A 22,943-nucleotide genomic window follows, 5' to 3' on the forward strand; every position below is an offset into this window, starting at 1 on the left:
ACTATAATAATTTTTTAATAATTTCCACAATTTGAAACGTGGTTAGAATTCCTCTGGTAGTTGAAAGCTGGCAACACGATCTAATATTTTTAACATATGAGCTGCTATTTGCAAGAGTGCTTCAAAATTTAAAATTATTCATTATTCATGTGATATTGTCTATGATAAATTAAGCTAAACCAGTGACAGTGAAATTTTATATCATAATTTAACTAATTTTTTAAAAATATTTTTATATGTTCCTATTGATTTCAGAGAGGAAGGGAGAGGGACAGAGAGATAGAAACATTAATGATGAAAGAGAATCATCAGCTGCCTCCTGCACGTCCCCTACTGGGGCCGGAGCCCACTACCTGGGCATGTGCCCTGACCAGGAATCAAACCATGACCTCCTGGTTGATGAGTTGACACTCAACCACTGAGCCATACTGTCTTGGCTTTAACTCATTTTTGAGTCCTTGGTTGATCATTGTTTTATATGAGGGTTTTGTTTGTTTTTGGGTTTTTTTTGGCCATCCTTTTCCTCTCTCAGATGTAAAATAACATTTTTTCTCTTTGTTAGTTACCGGGTTGTTCATTTTGTTTTTAACATTCAGGGTCTTTCTTGTATTTCTTTGTAGTCTGTTCAGTGGAGCAGAAAATATGTCTCAGTTTCAATTTCTCTTTTGTTCCCACAACAACCCCCCACCCCCACCCCCAGCCCTCCAGTGCTGAAGTGGAAAAATAATTTCCCCTCTTGCTCCATGCACAGATTCAAAGTCCTGTTTTTCACGATGTTGTTCCAAACAGCAAATTTTCTAACCCACAAGCAAAACACACCAAAGCACTAACTTGGAACTCCACAAGGTCTGAGAACAATTGGAAATAATTTCCCACAAGCGGGATCAGCCCTTGGCTGTTCATTGGCCGTCCTGAGCAGAGAGAGGCACATGGAAACCAGCGAGGGCACCGACCTGCTAGCAGATGCAGAGGTGGCCCAGCTCCGCGGCCAGAGGCTGCTGTCGTGGAGCATGGCAGGCAAACCAAAGAAACTAAAAGGCAAGTAGCAAACAATTCAGTAGGCCAAGCCAGGGATCTGGACGCCTCCCAAGGCTCCTCCTCTCTTCCTTCCCTGTGTGAGTCACTGTTCCAGTCTGTCCACACCCATTCAGCCTTCTTCCATAGGCCGCCACCCCACACTTCAGTCCCCCTCAAGCTGTTGCCACAGGATCTTTCTGAAATGCAAGTCCAAACTCCACATATTTCCTTGCTGTGTCAACTCTTCTAGTTCATCGCAGTTTTCAGAGTAAAGTTGAGATTCCTTGGCTAAAGGCAGACCTACTCTTAGGTCATCTGCCACTCCCCAGCTCTGATCCTCCTCTTCTAACAGGCAGTCTGCTGTATTGGCCATGCTCCTTTCTCCATTTGACCAGGCCTCAACCCCTTTTTCATTTTGCTAATTTCTACACACCTGTTTTTGTTTTTGTTTCTTTAAATCCTCACCCGCCTGAGGGTATTTTTCCATTGATTTTTAGAGAGTGGAAGAGAGAGGGAAAGACAGAAATATTGATGTGAGAGAAACACATCAGTTGGTTGCCTCCTGCACATAGCTCTGACCAGGGCCTGGCCAGGAGGATCCTGCAACTGAGGTACGTGCCCTTGACCAGAATCAAACCCAGGACCTTTCAGTCTACACACCCACGCTCTATCTAGTGAGCCAAAACAGCTAGGGCTCTACTCACCTTTTAAAGTACCCATTAAAGTAACTTCTCAGGAGCCTGCTGGGTTTGTCTCTTCTCAGTAGAGGTATTATCCTTGAGGGTAGGGACCGACTCTGTCTTATCATCCATTCTGGCATCTCTGGCATAGCGGGCACCATAGTTGTTGAAATAAATGAGGAACGAGAAGGAAGTCCTTGTAGCTATTAATTGGGAGGTAGGGAATGTCCATCCAGATTCTCTGAGAAAGTGCCAGTGTCCTTTTTAATTTGCTTCAACTGTGTGCGCACTTGGGTAGATTTTAATCATGAACACCGAGAAGGGGCACCATTTAATTAATTAACGAATCAGTTCTGGAAGGGAGCAGTGTGCAGTATTAACTCGGTGTTTTGTGGACCTAGCCAAGGGCCCAGAATTCAAGCTCTGTACTAATGCCTCAGGAAGTATTTCTGTACTTGAGCACATTTCATGTTTTTTTCCTGCCCCTTCTTCAGCTGGTCCCACCCTCTGTAACACAACTTAACAGTAAGTTGTAGGAAGAACATGGAACCATATCTACCATCTGGTTCCAAATTGTGTCCAAACACGAAGCAAATGTTTTCAATTAGCATCATTGAACAAGTTATCAACATTCCTTAAATCCAAAGAAAATTCTACCCCCCAAATTTCCATCACTTTATCACACCACGTTAAGTCTAGGATCCTTTCCATTCAAAGTGAAGCCAAGTTACATCTTATAACACCCAGTGAATTATGATTTGGGGCTGTGGTTTCTTTTGGGCCAACGACAATATGACTTATTTGCCTTGGGATAATCCAGTATTTCAGAAAATTATATTTTATTTATTAAGAGGGTTGGGGGGAGGGAGGGGAGGGAAGACTGCTTCCTATCAATCAAATAACTCGGAGTGGGCAAGAAAGGGGCTTTTTTTACATTCCAAAAATTATTTACAAACTAGATGGGAAGCTAGCCTGTGTTTGTGCTTGTGTGACCATCCGCCCGACTGAGGAATTCCAAAACTGCGGACACCCTGTTACTTGAGAAAGATACTCATCGGAGGTCGGTCTTGCAGATGTTTTTCCCGCCCGTGAGCCATCCAGGTTCAAACAAACCGTGTGGTGCCTTTTTCAGGCGGCAGCCCCCTCCGATCCCACTGCCGGATCCTCCTCGGATTCTCACCTTCAGCCTCACCTTGCGGGCTCCCTTACAAAGCCCCATCCGTCGGGCGCCTGCAGCACACACACCGGTGCGTCTGCCCAGGAGGAGCCGAAAGTGCTAGGAACGCGCCCCGTGGGCACCCGGGCTGGGAGGTTATCATGTGGGACGTGTAAGATGGAAGATACCACCGGGCGGCGGCGGGGATGCACCTCGCCCGCGCCGGCTGGGGTTCCCTTCTGCTCTCCGCGCCCACCCGCGAGTGGCCACCACCCCCCACTGCGGACTTGGCTGGGTTGAGGGGCGCCCGATCGGCCCGGGGGGAGAGCGGGGCGGGCGGCGGAAAGTTCCAGCCTTTTGCCCGCGCCGCGTGCGTTCCGGGCCCGGCGAGTCCGCCCCGGGCTTCCTGGTGGGGCGGGCGGGGGAGGGGCCGCGCAGCAGCGGCGGAAACCCGAGCTCGGCGATAAGAGGCTGCACGGCGACATGCAACAGTCTTTTCACTGCAGCTGAATGAGTTGTGGCGCTCACCATGCTCCCGTGACCGGGCGCTGACAAGTTCCATTTGCCATCGCGCGGGCCTCTCGGAAGCCGGACTCCCACAATGCCCTGGGCACTCGGTCGGCAGTCGGGCTGCTAGTGAAAAAAACATGTGAGAGGTAAGTTTCCATGTCCGCTGTCTGCCTGCGCTGCCGGCCGGGCGGCTCGGCATTGTCTGGGCGCTGCCGGGGCTGGACGCGGCTGGAGGAGGGAGGGAGGGGAGGCTCGGGGCTGCGGCTCGCGGCGGCGGGCACCGGCTCGCCCGGGCTGCTCCCCGATCGCACCATCGGGGGCTGGAGGGGGGGAATCGGGCGGTCGCAGATGCAGCCCGGCTCCCGCAGCCCCGTCCCCGGGCAATGCGGACACTGTCAGAGCGCAGGCGGCTTCCAACTTGGCAGCCGAGAGAGAGAGAGAGAGAGAGAGAGAGAGAGAGAGAGAGAGAGAGAGAGAGAGAGAGAGAGAGAGAATAAACAGGTGCGTGCAAGTGTACTTGCAACTTAATGACCTTCGTGGGGGCGGGGGGGGGAGGCGGGGGGAGCGAGCCCATCCGATGGGAGCCACCGTTTCTCCCCGGAGACCCCGCATCCCTGTCCCTGGGGCTGCCCTCCAGCCCGGCTTGCATCTGGGCCGAATATGTGCACGCAAAGGTTAATTCTCTGCCTGCTCCCCATAAATTACGCATGACATGTTTAGCTGGGCTTCCTTATATGGAGAGCGCCGTATTTCAGGCCAGTTTGCCTTTTTGCCAAGTTTACAGGGCGGAAGACGCCCTGCCCGAGAGGGCGCCTGCCCCCCGCCCCCCACCGTTTTGTGGTGCGTCACTCAAAGCTGTAAGAAAAGTAAGTGCAGGCGCCGTGCTCTCTGGGTGGAGCCGCCGCTGGTTGATTGAATTGTTTCCTTGAGAGGGTGAAAGGTAGGAAAAGTAGTTAGTACTTGGGCTCAGGTTTTTAGACAAAAGCAGGACAAATATGTACAGCGCTCCCCCTTCCCCCTTTTTCCTTTCTTTTTCTTTTCTTTCTTTCTTTCTTTTCTTTTTTTTTTTTTTTTTAACGGAGCCGGAATCTGTTATTGGTAGTCATGTGTCATGTGAGAATACTTTGATTCCGGAGCCTGTAACATGAGCAGGTATATATGGTGGAGCCGACGCTTGCCCCGCACACAGCACTTTGCAACTCCAGGGCTGTTGCCAGAAGAGCAATTGTGTTTCTAAGTCTCTCCCTGGCCGGGAGCCTTAGGCAGCTGCCGTCCGTGTGTCTGTGACGTGTTTCCGTGGAGTGGGCTTCCCTAGGGTTCAGGGTGAGCCAGGAGCTGCCCGCAAGGTTATTGCCACTGCCTCGGCCCTGCGTGCCCACCGGCGCAGGCAGAGCGCTAGCCAGGGGCAGGGTAAACTCTGCCATCTTCTGAGGGATTGCTTCTACAGATTCATGCACCGAGAGGGAAGTCGTGATGAGTGCCCCTGGCTTTGCAGGCCCTCTGCAGCGCGCTTTGAAATACTACACCAGTGCGCACCGGGTTCCTCCCTGGGGGGGGGGGGGGTTTGAACACGGTGCCCGTTTATACACAGGGGGCATTTATCACGGGCATTTATCGCCCAACTGTTCTACACCAGCCTGAGTGACCCACACTCCTTGTTATCTCCGCGTGGGTGCCTGAGAGCGTTGGTGTGTCTCCTTGCCTCGTTGAGATAAAACATTGTCAGCCAGACAAGTTAAAATGAAAGTTAAGGAGCGTAGAATCCGTCCTAAGAGTAGAACGTCTGAGGGGTAGTTACAGCCAGAGACGCTGAATACCATGATTTGGTGGCCCGAGAAAGCGCATAGTTGTCACTTGTGTCTTTGCTTTATTAGAGTTGGTGGCAAGTACAGCTCAAAACTGTTTTTATGAGGAACCTACAGTGGTCTGATTTTTGTCTGTGTTCTGTATTTGCAAGGGAGTGGACGTTTGTTTGATGACTGTTAGAACTTCTCACAAGATGTAGACATAGTTTTTCGTTTTGTTTGTTTAATGGGGGGGGGGGTTGGTTTCCTCTCTGAGGACTACAAAAGTTGCCTTTTGTGCTTGAGGGAACAGGTTGGGTCAGCACCACAAAACCTGTTCACCCATCCATCCGCCTGTAATTACAGTGTCATCCAAGACATAATCATCAGGTCTTATTATTACAGAGAGACTCAGAAAAGCTCACATGTGCTCAGTTTAGTTTTCCTCCTCGTGTGACTAAGAACAAATTCGCGTGCAGACACACATCAAGTGTGATGCTCCTCTCTGCAGCTACGCCAACAGAGAATCCAAAATGGTTTATGGTTTGAGATATTATTGCATGTGTTTACATTGCCACATTGGAGGCAAACTCCAAGTTGAATTCATTGCATCTTGATTCCAACATTCTGTTTTCTTCTGGGCACAGAATTCCTATGCAATGAAATACTGGATTCTGTTCCAGAAAAAGAACAGAATATCCCAAGGTATCTCCTGGGGGAGAAGGGGGAGGGGGGGAGGAGGGCAAAGTGTAAAACTGTATTTCTCATTGAGGAAGGGTGTGTTGCTTCATTATATAAAATTTCCTATCCTCCCTGTAAGCAAAACCAAACTGTCCTTGCATTTATCATTGTCACCATACATTAGGCCTGTGTTGGATGTATCTATTTATGGAAACAGAGAGAGAATAGCCGGGCTGCACCTTCTGGCTGGCTGCTTTGTTAGAAGATGCTCGGATTAGAATTTATCTTAGATCTTGGTTTAGAAGAAGCTGAAAAGAATAGGTGGTGGGGTTTCTTATACTCTAAGAAGAGAGTATGGGCAGTAGATATGTGGGCCTGGGAAGTGAAAGGAGGAAGTGAGAGACATTCATTTAAATGTTTGGCTCAGTATATAAAATCCTAACAGCAGTACCGATCATCCAGGATGTTACACAAGAAGATTTTAAAGTGTGTGGCCCGTTAGGCCAAAAAGCTTCATCTTACTGGTAGCCTCGAATGTCCAGTATAGTAGCCACTGGCCGCTTATGGCTGTTGAGCACTTGAACAATGTGGCTGGTTTGGATTGAGATTTACTTGAAGTGTAAAATACACACTGGATTTTGAAAACATTGTACAAAGGGAAGGATGTAAAACATCCGATTGATATTTTTATATTGATCATAAATATGTTGCAGTGATAATATTTTGGATATGTTTGTTCCAATAGAATATATTATCAGGTAATTTCACCTGTGCTTTTGTTTTCTTTTAACTTTTTAAATGTGGCGATTAGAAAACTTAAAATAACAGATGTGGCTTGCATTACATTTCTGTTGGACAGTGCTGTTCTTGAATAAAGGCGGAGAGCAGTACTCTGGGAGAAAGCCTACAGAGCTTGCTGGTCAAAACACAATAAAATGAACTATTATGTTTTTTCAAGCTAACGCAGTTTAGTATATGTAGAAGTTCCTCATCATTCTTATCCATTGTAACCAAAGTTTGAGAAAACATACCACCTAACATCTATTTTTATTTCCTCACAACTACTGTTTAGTTTAGAGATTTAATGGTGAGGTAGTAATAACACAGAAAAGACTTATAATTAGGGGATGAGTGTTAACACCTCTCAAAGGCCAGAATAGAGTATGATTGCTACTTAGGAACATTTAGAGACACTGTAGTTATCATTGTCCCAAAGTTACCAAACATGAGCGAGTCTCTCAAATTTATTTTAGAACAGAGCTTTCAGTAAATAACAGTTATCTCCAAATGCTTAATATGTATTTTCCCTTGCTATGACTTTCTTGCCTTCGAAAATAAAAACACCAAATAAATCCAAACGCCTGACCAAAGGTTAACCAAAGATTAATGAATTCACGATGATGAGAAATTTGCATCTGTAGGGAAGAGGGTATTGTTTGAAATGTTAGAAAGGTAAAAATAGGTTTCTGCGGCAATGTTATGGGCCTTGAAGAATTTCTATACACAGAGAGGTAGCTTCATAATTTGAACACGGCCTTGAAAAATCATCTGACTGGTAAACAAAGCACAATAGCATAGGTCCTGGAAGCATTCCTTTTCGATATTTTCATAACCGAAGTACATTTTGCCATGCACAGTGAGAGTTAGGCTGAAAAAAAAAAAAAAGCAGTGCTTTTCTAACTGTATAAAGTATGCTTACTTTTATTTCCTTGAAGGATGCCAAAGATATAAAACAGGAAGGATATAGTGGGGTTTTTTGGGGCGTGTGTATGTGGGGAGCAGATTTTATTGGGAACCTCAGAAGAGTTGCCTTTGGCTGGTTGTCATCTTGAGTCTGTCTCCCACTATATAAGGCAGAGCTGCCATTAGTGTCGACACATGTTTGGAGCGTGAGGAAGCCAGGATCCCCATGAACACTGAAGATCATTTTTGATGAGTCATGACGCATGCTCACTAATGATTGGAGAATTAAAAATTGCAAAGCAGAGGACTCAAGAAGAGCTACTGATAGATGACATTTCATGTCCCCCAACCTAGTTTGTATTTTTAGATTTGAAGTAGGGAAATTGATTTGTTTGTGGTATTTTTCATATTATAAAAACGTACATTCCTGTAAGCATTACATCTGTACCCTTGGGGAAACACTTAGCAAATACACGGTTACAGTTTTCTACATACTATTAATTAGGTTTTTTTATGATTCCGGTATATCTCTTTGAGATAATTATTCATGTTTAAAAATTATATTTGACACTGGGTTTCCTATATCTGTAATAATGATACATTCACATTTTGTTTGTTTCTGCCTTATCTGATTTAAGAGAGCATTGCTTTTACAGTGACCTTTCAGTGCTCTAAGGGGATAGATAACTCTCATGGAAGTAGAAAGATAGTCTGGGGTGGGTGGTGGGAGTCAAGTTAAGTGACAGAAAGAATAGGAGGGCACAAGGCCTGCTGCGGGGGGAAAGTTGTAGGGAAAAGCTGGGAGCCATTGACTGAACTTGCCACACTCAGTATTCTCTAACCCAAGACCCCTGTTGATATTTCTGCTTACTAAATTTTAGTTTCAAAATGCCTATGAAGAGATACATCCATTCCTATAAACACTACTAGAGGCCCGGTGCACGAATTTGTGCATGGGTGGGTCCCCACAGCCTGGCTGGCAATTGGGGCCGATCGGGACTGTCCCTCTCCCCAATGGGGGCCCAGGGCTGATCAGGGCGGGCTGGCAGGGGCTGGGGGAGGGACCGCAGGAGGTTGGCGGGCTGGCCAGGGAGAGGGGCTGCGGGAGGTTGGTTGGCCACGGGAGGTTGGCTGTGGGAGCGCACTGACCACCAGGGGACAGCTCCTGAGTTGAATGCCCCCTGGTGGTCAGCACGTGTCATAGCAACTGGTTAACCAGTCAGCCAGTGGTTTGGTTGTTAGGTCACTTAGGCTTTTATATATATAGATACTTATGTACATTTGTTTTGCAAGCCAGTCTTTGTTGCAGTGCAGGTATTACAAAAAAAGACCACCAGGGGATCGTGTGTTTTGAAAAGTGCAGGACTGTATATATGTAAGAGAGACTCAATACTATTACCATTTTAAATTATTCTATCTTTATATATTTATTGTATTTCTGTCTATATCCTGAAAGGAGTAATAGACTTCAGTGTGGGGAGGGGCACAGACAACCTCACAATGTATAGATTTAATTTTATCAGGCCAGATCCGACTAGATGTGTAGCCTGCATAAAATCATTGACTCTTTGTTCCTTAATTTCTCCAACTCTGAAATTATAAACATAAATAATTACTACTAGTAGAAGCTGCTACTTGTTATACATTTTTTTTTTTTTTTTACAAAATATCTCATCTAATCTTTTTACAGCTGGAAAATAGGCCTTATGACCTTTATCTTAAAGATTAAGTAGCATGACTAGATAACACTTTTTGTCATTTGTAGAGCTATGAGTATTATTTATTTTTTCTTTATTTCAATGTCCATATTTTTAACCATTTTTTTTTGTCTTGCCTTCAATGCTATATAAAGAATAGTGAGGATGGTAAGAGCTATTACAGTGATTTCTAACATTTTGGACTACTTTTTATGTGCCAGATTAAGGTTATGCATTAATTCCTATATTCCTCAGAACAACCCTATGATACGGGTATTATTAATATCATAGTTTCACAAATGGGGAAGCAGGCACAGGCAAGTTAAATACCCAAGGTTACTTAACTAAAAGTAGCACAACAAAGCAGTGAACCAAGATAGCCCAATTCTAGAACCCATGATTGGATGTAAAAGAATAAAAATAGATTTAAAAAATACTTGCATTGGGTACTGGTAGGAGATTGAGACCATCAACATTTTGGAGTATTCTAGTCATGTTTCCTACAGTATTTAAGGGGACTCTAGAAGAATGGGTATAAACTAAGAGGATAGAAAGAAAAGGCATTGGCGGGGAGGATGGGCTGTTAGTAGATAGGAAGAAATGAGGAATCAGGTGGGAAAGGGAAATTGTTAACTACATTTTGGATGACATTGGAGAGCAGGTAGTATGTTTGATACAATGGGGAACATAAGAAGACATTTGGTTAGGCAAGCAACCTTACAGGAGTTATGTTTTAGCGCGTTTTATAGAGGAAGAATAGGACACAGACAGCGTGAAGTAGAGATTGTAGAATAGAGATGAGGGACTAAATGAGGGAATGAAAAAGAGGCCATGTATGCTGGGGTAAAAGTGACAGGCTTAGGATCCATCGCATGTAGCAACTGATTAGAGGTAGACATTAAAAGTGATGGGAGGCCCTAACCGGTTTGGCTCAGTGGATAGAGCATCGGCCTGCGGACTCAAGGGTCCCAGGTTCAATTCCCGCCAGGGGCATGTACCTTGGTTGCGGGCTGGGGCCGTGCAAGAGGCAGCTGATCGATATTTCTCTCTCATCGATGTTTCCAACTCTTTCTCCCTCTCCCCTCCTCTCTGTAAAAAATCAATAACATATATTTAAAAAAAAGTGATGGGAGGTATTCAAAATCATTTAACAAATATAGTAAGATTTATTAAAACTTCATGAACACTCTTTCTTTAAACTTTAATGTTATCCCTGTTCATCATATTGTTACTTGTGAGATCTTTTATTTTTTAAATAACTATATTTTAAAATACCAGCAAGAGAAACACACTTCAAATTATGTTTTATCAGGAACGAAAGCTTCAATAGGAGATACATATTAAATTCTTAAAGCATTTCGTTTTGTGTCAAGCTCTTTAAAGCACAGGATCTGACAATAGAAGGTTGCCAAATTCTTTAACCCAAACAGGCAGTTCCAAAGGAAGCATAATTCCATCTTTAGGGGTAGATTGTTATTTGCTAGGAAAGGCCTCATGGTTGGCAGGCAGTCCTGGTCTCACTAATGTTCATGCAGAACACCAGGGTGACCTAGTCTCAGCGATGAACCAGGTGGCAGGGAGATACATGATAAAACCAGATTGCAATGTACTCAATGTGCTTGATGTTTATACCTCTCAGCCCTTGCTATTTTAGGGAAGGTGTCAGTATAACCGTGATATTCTTTTTCCTGGACAACAGAATGATTTACATATGGGAATAAATAAGCAGTTGCATTAAGTTCACAGTCACCTGGAGTTGTGAAGACAGTTATATTTCAAGGAGAATAGAAGGCTTTATAGGACAGTCATAGGCCTTTTTACCTAAGGCCATTACATGCTTTTGCAAGTAAATGGCTTAACATATAAGTAGAAAATATCATAGCAATGGTAGATAATGTTATATTATGTTTAATATTTATATGCCTGTTAGTATATTGTGAAAGCCACACTTGGAAATGTCTTTTTCTGTTATTAGGCATTTTTCCCCCCTTATCTGGATTTTGCTTTGTATTATAAAGATATGGTAAAAATCTGTTTTTGATATTAAGATAATATTAGAAAATGTTCATTTTAAAGTAACTAAGATTAAATATTAAGTATTGTAATGAAAACTCCTTCTTTGCCTTCTGTGTTCAAGATAAATTTTACTTCAGATTACTTTTCAGCTATTATTTGAGTTTCAGTGCTCAAATATCTCAGGGAAAGCTGCATTGTCAACTTAGTGGCATTCACTTAAGGTTTTGGTCTTAAATACCCCATCCAGAGGACTCTAAGAGTTTGGATGGGCATAGCAAAAGTGAACATCAGGGAATACAAGCAAGTCTTTGATCCAGGTGTAGAGACTCTCTGAGATATTGTATTACCTTTCCAAAAAATAATTTGAAATGTCCAGAACAATAATTGAGGCTATTGGTAAAATATATACAAATAGAATTCTGCATACTGCTTTCTGGGGGACCATATGTTCTGAAAATTGCATGTGGGGAATGACTTTGTCAGAGAAATAGAGTTTTGAGGGTTGGATTTTTTAAAAAAAAATACTGTTTGGGGAGTAATTAATATAGGAAGAGATTGTGTCTGTCAGTGATGGAGTATAAATAACTGCTGAGGTCTTTTTACTTACTAAGTTACTTTACTAAGTTTAACAGAAGGTGATATAGGCTAGTCACTTCATCCTTCGTGTTCTGCTGAACAGTTAATTAGCAAACCTATTTTGAGCACCTGTTAGAGTTAAGGAAGAAGTTCCAAAGAAGAATTACATAGTTTATATTCTTTGACATGTAACTGGCTTATAATTGGGGAGAAAGATGAGAAATTGACATATAATTGGCATGTCGTTGGTGGGAAAGACAACAGAAGTTAACAGTGTAATTGGGTATTGCTGCTGTACAATTGAGTACCAAAGGAGGAACTTTGAGCCTTTGTGGAACTGAATGGTCAGGGCATGCTGTATGGCGGAGGTGACACCTGACATAGGTAGGAAGTTTACACGGTCTTCGGAATATGGAGAGAGACAGCATGAACAGGTGGAAATGATGAGGGTACTTATTTGAGCATCTTCTCTGCAGGAGACATTGCTGGCTTACGTTCTTTTGGGAAACACAATCTCATCGTGGTGCTAAACAATCAGGGAACAGACCTATGTGGCAGGAACCTTCATCCTCTTGCTAGAGATAAGGAAACAGACTCAGAGAAGGTGATCTATATGTCCAAATGCACATAGCCGGTGAGCAGCCACACTGGATGGCAGCCAGGCCATTTCTCACTGAAAAACCAGAATTCTTTATTTCCCCTTGCAAATCTGCTAGGAGTGAATGTGGTATAGTTATGATCCAGTAACTTAAAAACTTCACTCATACAACATCTGACACGTGTCAAGAAGGTATACATTTAATATAATCGGTGGGCGAATAAAATTTTGTCTTTATGCTTTAAGGTTGGATTGGAAATGGCATGTTGTTTGACAAAGGCTTATACTCATTTCTGTGATTTATAAAAAACAAAACAACAAACTAGACTCCCGTCTTCAGCAGCTCTGATAAGGGCTTACAGTGGTGTGACAATTGCATTTGGCCCGTTTGGGATCCTTTTCCAGAGAAAGCTTTGCAAAGTTCCAGAAGATAATGTGCTTTCTCACCAATAATGGAATGTCAGACAGTTTTCACCAAGAAACAACAGGGGTGACTGCGGAGTGCATGCTAAATTCATTTGTCATCCTCACGTGGTCATTTTATACTTTCCTGTTGCATCATTTTCACACACTGGCCTCTGCTCTCTGCCACAAATGGCAAAGCTTATGACTTGAGAAGATAATCTATGCATGGAAGACTTGTTTTGCCGGAGACACGGCGTTTTACTAACAAATTCCCCTCTTCCTAGAGTTGTTTAGAACGCATACCAAGTAAAATTGTATATTGTTTAGAAAAGGACAATGGAAGAACCTTACGCCATTGCTTTTGGCCTCAGAGGAAAACACTCTTATTGAGTGGATATTTATTGAGTGCGGTGTCCTTTGGAGGATGGAGAGGCGAGTAGGATGTGCCCTGTGCTCAGAGCAGTTTCCTGTGTAGTGGTTGAAATATTCACAAGAAACGTACGGGCAAAACAAAGTGGGCACGGAGAGCCAAGAATAGGCTGCCCGTGGGCAGAGTGTGGAATTTTCCTAAAACCATCCAGTAGACACACAACTCTTTCTGTACTTTGTCTATTAGAGAGAAGACCACCTCAACTCATGATTTATTAAAGTCCAGTATTTAAGACATTTATTTTTCTGTTTGAGTATTTGATCAGTAAGCAGGAGCCAAACACAGTGTCACCCTAGCTCAGTGGTCGGCAGACTCATTAGTCAACAGAGCCAAATATCAACAGTACAACGATTGAAATTTCTTTTGAGAGCCAAATTTTTTAAACTTAAACTATATAGGTGGGTACATTGTTATTAACTTAATTAGGGTACTCCTAAGGCTAAGGAAGAGCCACACTCAAGGGGCCAAAGAGCCGCATGTGGCTCGCGAGCCGCAGTTTGCTAACCACGGCTCTAGACAAAACAGAAGAGATTAATTTATTTCTGCTGCTGCTATTTTGGACAAAGGTGGTACATAGAATTTATCGGCGGAAGCTTCTTCATGCTCACGCCTGGTGAGATTAAAACACGCAGTCCTGAAAGTCCAGTTTCAGAGCCTGCAACTTTTATGTTAACAGAAGAGAAAAAAATCCATAAATGAGAGGTGAGCTGTATTTCACTTCAATGACAAAGGGTTTCAGATGTGCACACGATGCTCTTTTTCCTCCGGCTTTTCTTCATGTGCAGGAAATAAAGCTGTACTTTGTGGGCTAGTTTCCAAACTCCCAAACGGTGACAGTGCAACGGTGCGTGTCCTGTAAGACCCTGTTCAGCTGCGAAGGGTTTGGGCTGTTCCTTGTGTCCAGGATTTAATCTGCATTCTAGGTTAGAAAAGTCAGAAGTGCTCTTTTATCACTCACCATGACTCATTTCTACTCATCAATGCTTATTTAAAGCCCACTGCAGAAAAAAGTTGATGATAATATGTCAACTGAAATTTTCAAGAGAAATTAAGATTCAAGTTCTGCTTTTCTGAAGTGTATGGCCTAAAGCAGCCGTGGGCAAACTATGGCCCGCATTGAAATGAATAAAACTAAAAAAAAAAAAAAGACCGTACCCTTTTATGTAATGATGTTTACTTTGAATTTATATTAGTTCACACAAACACTCCATCCATGCTTTTGTTCCGGCCCTCCTGTCCAGTTTAAGAACCCATTGTGGCCCTCGAGTCAAAAAGTTTGCCCACCCCTGGCCTAAAGGATAAGGTTCATTCATGGTGAAACAACGAAAACAAAACAAGAGTCACGAAAGACCAGACCATGAGCCATCATCATAATTATAAAAATAGCTGTGTATCTGGTAGGAACTTATTCTTTCATCTGTGTGACCGTGTCTGGCTCTTACGCAGCCCTGTGAGATGTATGCGCTGCTGGCCCTCTCTAGTCCACAGGTGAGAATATGGAGGCTCCTCAAGGTTAAGGTCAGTTAATTTGCCCAAGGTCAAATAGCAAGGTACTCTGAGTGCTGAGGTCTCAACCCAGCAGTTTTGCTGTTTGTCTCCCTGAGTAAGTACACGATTACAGGGAGTATATAGATTTGAGGTCTAATCCAGGTTAGTTTTAGAAAGACTACATGGAGGAGAGAAAATGTGAAAGACAGGTTTTGAAGCATAGTGGCCATAAAAAGGCAGAAGATGGAACAGGCTTTGAAGCTCCACTGGCTTGGAAGGGAGGGCCGTATCAAATGGCCTTATCTGCCTCTGTGGTTTGCACACCTAATACCCTCTGCCCCGGCACTCGCCAAGATCAGCAAAATCTACTTTTAGACTCAAAATCATTACCACCTGTGCAGTTTCTGATGTCACTTGTGAATGACATAGCACTCTGCCAGTTGCTCAAGTGGATGGCTTTAGGTTGTACAGCGTAGGGAATATCTTGAACCCCAAAAGACTGTTGCAATGCTCTTGTAATCTATTCAGCTACATTACTAGAGGCATTAGGGCAATTAAATTCATTTCTTTCATCATTGAAAAATAGAAACCAGTTGCCAAAATAAAAACAATCAAACCTGTCATTGAGAATTGACATTCGCTCGGAGATTTCTGATGATGTTTTCTCACTTTCTCCCCAAACTCTAGTGGAGTAATGAGAGCATGTCTGTGTGTGTCACGTGTGCATATATGTGTCTTATATACATTGTATGTCTATATTCCGTGAAGGATTATGAAGTAGTGCGCAAGTTATAGCTAAGCATGGAACAGAGTAAATATACGAAGTGAAGGAATACATTCACCAACTAGTGTGAGTTTGTAAATTTGCTTTGAAATATTGTGTTTAATATCATTTTGTGGTTCTCTGAAGTGATTACAAATAGGATTTGTGAAATTATAGTATGCCACAGATGCTAAGTAGAAACAAAAGACACTGATATACAAGCATAAATTTAAATATATTATTACTCTGTAATAGTTATTAAGCTTTGAGATCACTTGATAGATAGCATTATTAAGAAACTTAATCTGTGTCTTAATGAGTTGATTTTCATTGCTGTTTTCTTCCATTGACATTAAACTTTAACCTGTTCATACAGCAACAGGTTTGTTTGTTAATGACCTGACATTAATGGATTTAAAAAATAGTTTCCTGTCATGTACTAAGAATTCTCCTGCATATTTTTTTCTCCTGCATAATTTTTAAGAGAAATATTACTTGCTGATATACTAGTTTTGGGGGAAGAAAATTAAGCACCTATATTTCAGTTCACTGGTCCTCTGATAAATGAAGTATAATTAAGCATGCAGATTCTGCAACATTTGCTTAAATATTAATTTGAGTTGTTTTATATTCTAGGCACTGTGCTAAGCATTGAATATATAATAGTTAACACAAACAGATGCAATTATAGAGGTACAATTATAAAATGTAGACATCTCTCAAACTTGAAATTGGCCATTGCAGAAATAATGACATTATTATGGTTCTTGTTGTCACAACATTTAAATACTCTTTTCAGTGATTAAAAAAATATTATTTCTAGAAGTCAGCAAATATGTATTCCAAAGCCTCTATTAAAGTTAGGCTTACCACGTATAGGCAAAGTATTTTCATATAAAAGTGCCATTTTAGGCTGTCTGCTTTACGATTTAGCAAGAGAAATAGCATCACAAAGAAGAAGGCAGAAAGAGAAAACTCAGCTTTGAGTGGCAGCACAACATTGTGAGTTTAAAAGGTCAGGCTAGTGCAGGAGGCTCCAGTTTTGCCACTCAGTACCCAGCAGAAAGCTGTGACAGCCAGGGCTGATACAGCTGAAAATATCTGCAGCCTTGGAAGCCTTGTGCATTTCTGAAGGTCATTTTGGCATTAGAGTAAGAACACGGATTCACAGGGGAGGTCGAACTGGACATCCGGGCAAGAAGATAGGTTGCTGAACCCAACCATTGTACATTGTTAACTGCTGTAATGGGGTCTCCTAGTTCTGTGTGGCCATCTTTCACAGAGGACATGTATAACGAACAAGCTTTACTGGGGTGAATTCTAACATCTCCTTTCTCTTCTGAAACTTGGCGTTGCATCTATACCCTTACCTGGTACCAGGACAAATGTGGATTAATTCTATTTGTGCATGATGCATGCTACATCCAAAAAGGATCTGAGTCGGCTTACACCAGTCAAGTGCTCATAACAATGGGACTGTAAAGAAGAGACATAACAAATCAATTAGAAGGAAAAGAGATGAAACGAGTACTTGAGATGAAATTGAGCACTAAATTTATCTCTTCAGCTTCCTGGCAACCAAAGCAAAAGCTTTAGGAAGTAGAAAAATCCTGAGTTTATTTAATAAGATCTCCTCATCTCCCATATATAGTCTTATTTTTAGCCCTTAGGGTATTTAGTTAAATAGTTTGACTCTGCCCTTGGGTGAAATCTTGGCATGGATGTAATGAAGAAGTGAAGGCAGAATTCTTACTGACTTGTGTCCAGCCCCAAATTCCAGGTCTATCTCCTGCCATCCAGTTTCATATGGGTGATCTAAACAGACCAATCCCCCAGTGTTCACATTCTGTGCTTTTCTATATCCTGGCAAAGGATATGGAAAACATTGAATGTGGTATTACCACAGTCTGGGTTGCCATTACTTTTTGTCTGTAACCAAATGAGACTCACTCATCCTTAAATCTAGGCCTATCTCAGATGTATGTTCTATTGTGAAACCACCCCTGACATCTCTCTCTAACTTACCAAGTTTTATTGTTATCTCTGCTGTATACTCCTCCCTTTTTTTAATGTACAGTTATTTGTGGGTTGGTTTTACATCCCAGACTAAGCAGTAAATTCTTCAAAGTTGGATCCATGTCTCACCCCTGTGTCTAGGCTACAAAAGAGGGTCATCAATAAACTATTAACATAATCAATACATATTTTCTTTATGTACTAGAGGCCCGATGCACGAAATTTGTGCAAGAGTAGGTCTTCCTTTCCCTGGCTGCCAACACTGGCTTCCCTCTGGCACCCGGGACCCGGGCTGGCTTCTCTTCAGCCCTGGCTTTGTCCAGAATGACGTCCAGTAGGACATCTGGTCTAATTAGCATATTACTCTTTTATTATTATAGATTATTTTTAATGAATATCTTTATCCACTTAAGGTTATTGTCTGTGTTGGATATATGTATTTGGATTGAAAGAAAGCATTTCTTTCTCTAGGATAGTAGGGAAGAAAGAAAGAACAGCAACAACAAAAACCCATGAAGCACAATTAGAACAACTGCAGTTTCTTTTCAAAGGAGATCTTTTGGGGCAGTGGAACTGGGATTGCATTTTTTTTATTCTTTTGACTTTGGGCTTTCTTATTAGAAAGGAATTCAATATTTACCATTTCTCTGCCATAAGGCAACTAATATACTAGTGAAAGAGAACAGGTTTGGTACATGTAAAAGAAAAATACCGTTTATGCCATTTTTTCAAACCCTGAGCGCTTTCTCCCCAATGTACTTTTCTATGGTTTTAACAGCTGTCAAAAATCTGACTTTACATGGCTTAGATTAGAAGTGTTCCAGACAGCTATTCCATCTCCTTTACTGCTTTTAAGATACTATTTTAGTGGCTGATATAGGTCAGCCTTACTGTATGTATACTTATTTAACACACACTTAGTTTTATACTTTTAGAGCAGAATTCCATTTTACTTATGTAGGTTCCTGCTGATACAATTTGAACTCCTCTAATGAAAGCTCTGAAGAAAATGTCGACTCTTCTTGCTCAGAAGGCAAACAAACAAAAAATAAAATTGTGCTCAAAGACAATCTTTAAATCACTTATTAAGTAGAACCCTGTGTTGTATTAATTACTGGATTAAAACTGATTAACAGTCTTAAATAAGAAGAACCTGATAGACATGTGTATAATTTTCACATCTCTAAGTATATGTCATTAGTGTCCAGTGCATACTCCATAGTCGTATGAAGACAATAACATCCAACTCTCAACTCCATAGAGGGATCATCTTATCTCCTTAAGAATCTATAGGCAAGGCTTTCTCCTTCACTTACTTCTCAGAACAAACCACAGTGATGCAGGCGGGCCGCTTCATCATATCCCACTCCACCCCCAATCTCTCTGGTTTATGGCTTCCATTATATTTGTAGTCATTGTCATTTCCACAAACTTTGGCATTAAGTTGTCAGCATGTGTTGTGAATTAAATTTCAGATTTGAATCAGAAGACCTGATTTGGGGTCCCAATTCTTCCCTTTAATTACCTTAGGGGACTTTAGTGAGTCCGTCACTTAACCATGCAAGCCTGACTTTATTTGTTTACAGGCGGGCAAGATGATATAACCATCGCTTAGAGGTGTGAGTAGCAAATGTCAAAATTCAGGTGAAGGAAATTGTATACCAAAATATAAAATATTATCTGCTAGTGTTGAACAAAAACAGAATATATGAGTCCTGGGGAAAGATAAATTTTTCTACTTGGTTCCTCCAGTAGAAACTTTTTTTATTAAAGAACCAGAGGCATACCTTGCAGATTTTATACATAAATCAGAAAGAAATGTAGCACAAGCCAGCTTCTCAAAAGTTGATTTCTGAAAGAGTTATTACTTAATGAAGGAGCATAGTTTGTAGTTTTATCTAAAATAAAGTGGTTCTTATTGTGAGAAGATTAAAGCATTATTTACGTCTTTCCCCCTCTATTAAGTTTAACACAGAGGTTTTACTTGAATTTAAATGAAAAGCTATATTTTAGTTATACATGAAGAACATGATTTGACTAATTTTTATGTTAAAGTTTTTCTTATTCTTTTGATCATACACATACACACAAACATCTGTACTTATCTATACACCTATACATATAATAATCCTTATTTCACATTTTATCTATTAACAATTGATTTTATCATATTGTAGTGATTGTATAAATGTTTAATTGTTTTTTTATCTTTTTGAAAAATAACTATACTATTATAAACTATTACTATAAATATGAAATAAGGAGACTAAATATCACTATCTCTAAAGTATTTATTTTATGCATGTGTTTATATATAAACTAGAGGCCGATGCACGAAATTCGTGCAAGCGTAGGTCTTCCTTCCCCTGGCTTCTGGCACCAGCTTCCCTCTGGCAACCGGGACCAGGCCTTCCCTCGAAGCGCTGGCTTTGTCTGGAAGGTCATCTGGAAGGATGTGCGGAGGGATGTCTGGTCTAATTAGCGTATTATGCTTTTATTATTATAGATTATTATAGATGGTGCATTTGACATTCAAATATAATAGAGACTTTTTAAAAAAACTGATTTGAGAGAGAGAGGAAGAGAGAGGGAGAGAGAGAAACATCAATCAGCTCCTCCTGCATGCACCCTGACCTGGGATCCAACCAGCAGTTTGGGTATGTGCCTTCTTGGGGAATAAAACCAGCAACCTTTTGGTGCATGGGAAAATACTCAACCAACTGAGCCACACACTGACCAGGGCAATAGAAAGTTTTAAGATTGCTTTATGATCCCTCTTTGAATTTATCCAGTGTAATCCTTTAAATATACTGAGTGGGAGGGATTCTTCTTACAAACGAAGTATATTTTTGCATGCTAACTGGGAGTGAACTGTTGCTGAGCAGGAATATAACGTAAGTGATCTGAGATGTGAAGAGTGATATGACATGGTGTGTAGTATCACAGACTGATGTGGAGGGGCAGACATGGCCTGGTGCCTGGTTTAAAATAATATTTTAAAAAGTGAATTTAACGTAACTTTGCATAACATTTTGCTGGTATGTTTCTATCTAGTTGATGGAATATAATCAAAAGGCATGCTACCAAATCTCCAACAAGCCATCTTTTCAGGACATACATTGGGTTTTTAGAAAATTATTGGGTAGAAATGTAACAAATTATTGCTGGTGGGAGTAATATTTTAGTTCCAGTTGATTATGATTGCCAATACTTAATGGAATTGAGAATAGCCTAGGGAGTTCGGTTAAAGGTAGATTCCTCGTCTTCAGCCTCAGTAGGTCTAGGGTAGGTCCCAGGAATATATATTTTTAACAGTCCTTCCCAGCTGACTGTTCAGATAGTTTAAGATTCTTTCAGGTGCCGAAACCGGTTTGGCTCAGTGGATAGAGCGTCGGCCTGCGGACTGAAAGGTCCCAGGTTCGATTCCAGTCAAGGGCATGTACCTGGGTTGCGGGCATATCCCCAGTGGGGGATGTGCAGGAGGCAGCTGATCGATGTTTCTCTCTCATCGATGTTTCTAACTCTCTATCCCTCTCCCTTCCTCTCTGTAAAATATCAATAAAATATATTTAAAAAAAAAAAGAGATTCTTCCAGGAGCATTTATATCCCAGAACAAAAAGTGTTGCTATTGATAAACTGTTGGCGGTTACTTGGCTTTTTTTAGCCAGCTACCAATGCATTGTGATTTCCTTGGAAAGTTGGTTATTGCTCTTTAAGTGCATATGTTGCTGGTGGGGACACATAGACCTTTAATCACTGTCGCATTAGAAGGGTGCAGTCGGTTCTTTGGATTTCCTCATGTGTTACAGCGTTCTCAGAATGTACGCAACCTTAGGAACAATTAATTAAGAAAGGGGTGTTCTTTTCCTATTTGCCAAAGGAGTCAAGCCACAAACTGCTGGGTTAGTTTGCTCATTGTGTGTTCAGTACATTTACTCTTTTGGAAAGTACAACATCCTACAAGAAAATCTTTGATCTCATCTCCTGAGAAGTGTGATTTTTATTTATACTCCGATAACATGCTGAAATCACATTGACAAAAAGATAATAAAAGCATTGGACATACCCACACGTTGCCAGCCAAGCATCTGAAGACTTTTGAGAAAAATCCAGTTTCAAGTACTTCTTTATTCTCTGAACTGTTTTAATAATTGAAAAAGGACTGTTTGAAAGAGGGCTAAGTGAAGGGAGATTATTTTCTTTTCTAACAGGGCATATGTCCATTGGCAAAAGTCCGCCAAAAGCATATGCCTGTCTTGGTTCTTTTAATTGGAAGTACATGGCACTTCAGGAGAACACTCCAGTCTAGGGTCAGAAAGGAGGCAAGAGGAGCCCTAGCCCCAGGGAAAAGGACCACGTGGGAAAATGTGCTTGGGCCTCTGTGAGTTCACCGCGTTTATTGTGCCTTAGCTAGTTTGATAACGCCTTGCATTATTTATAGCCGTTGTCAGAAACCATTTCCTTTAGTCAATTAGTGTCTAAAAAAGGAGGGAGTGGAGTAGGATATTTTCTGACATTCGTAGAAATAATGTGTAAAAAACACATCCCCTTAATCATTAGATATTGTGCTGTCAGAGATTTTCCAAATATAACATGCCCTGCGGACTGTTAACTGCACATTTTGTTTTTATTAATAAGAATAGTAAGTTATATATTTTTTGTTTTGATACACTGTCACCCCCCAAATTTACTAATATTCAAGCTTTCAGCCCCCGTTCTTTGGCAGATAATTACAAAATATACATATTATGATTGTTTTAGGAATGAAATGATTTATTTTGAAATAACAAGAGTGGAAAAACTGATTTTACAAATGTTTCCATTGATTAGTTGCCATGTAAGGGCTAACAGTTCAAAATGTTTTGCAAAATACATTGACAAGTCTCTCGTTCTATTTGTCAGAAAAAGGACATATATCTTTTGCCCATTCCCACAATAGAAATTTACAATCTAAATTTAGGGATAGTATCCATTTAAGGTCTAACATAGATTTAACAGACATTGTAAAGCATTTTAGTCATTGTTGGTAGAAGTACATTTTGGTAAACATTTTTGGGGAAGAAATTTGTTATTCTAGTTCAAAGTTAATATATGCAATACTCTATGTTCAAAGTGTATTATTAAGACCACTCAAATGTAAGCATCGTTGGTTCATACAATTGCAACATGGCTTAAAATAATGAAAGCTGGCTTTAACATAGGTTACCACTAGTAAAAAATGGACAGATAATGGAGTAGTACATAGTTGTTAAACAGTATTTATGTTGGTATATTTCTATTGACGAAGAAAGGTCACTAATATATACTGTAGAAAGCAAGTTTCAGAATAATATGTTCAGTATGTTTCCATCGTTTCTGTAAAATGATAAACCATGTGTATATATGTATGTAAATGAATAGGGAAAGGACAAACCACATCATACTAATAATAGTTGTTACCTT

At 41.1% G+C, this 22,943-nt stretch overlaps 1 protein-coding gene across 28 annotated transcripts in view; it reads left to right on the top strand.

Annotated features, from left to right (window-relative positions):
- Positions 1-22,943, top strand: part of MBNL1 (muscleblind like splicing regulator 1) — a 194,483-nt gene that overhangs the window by 22,091 nt on the left and 149,449 nt on the right. For 3 of the 28 annotated variants that reach the window (XM_059686838.1, XM_059686830.1, XM_059686836.1), the window contains exon 1: positions 3,265-3,509. The exons of 2 other annotated variants lie outside the window; for them this stretch is intronic. The gene's annotated coding sequence lies outside the window, so the exon portion shown is untranslated. Of the gene's footprint in view, positions 1-3,260; positions 3,510-4,280; positions 4,304-22,943 lie in introns of those variants that run through there. 23 more of the 28 variants (XM_059686814.1, XM_059686825.1, XM_059686828.1 and 20 more) reach the window with 12 other exon arrangements.

The sequence above is a fragment of the Myotis daubentonii genome, chromosome 3 (assembly GCF_963259705.1).
Source record: "Myotis daubentonii chromosome 3, mMyoDau2.1, whole genome shotgun sequence".
NCBI classification, from domain to species: Eukaryota; Metazoa; Chordata; class Mammalia; order Chiroptera; family Vespertilionidae; genus Myotis; species Myotis daubentonii.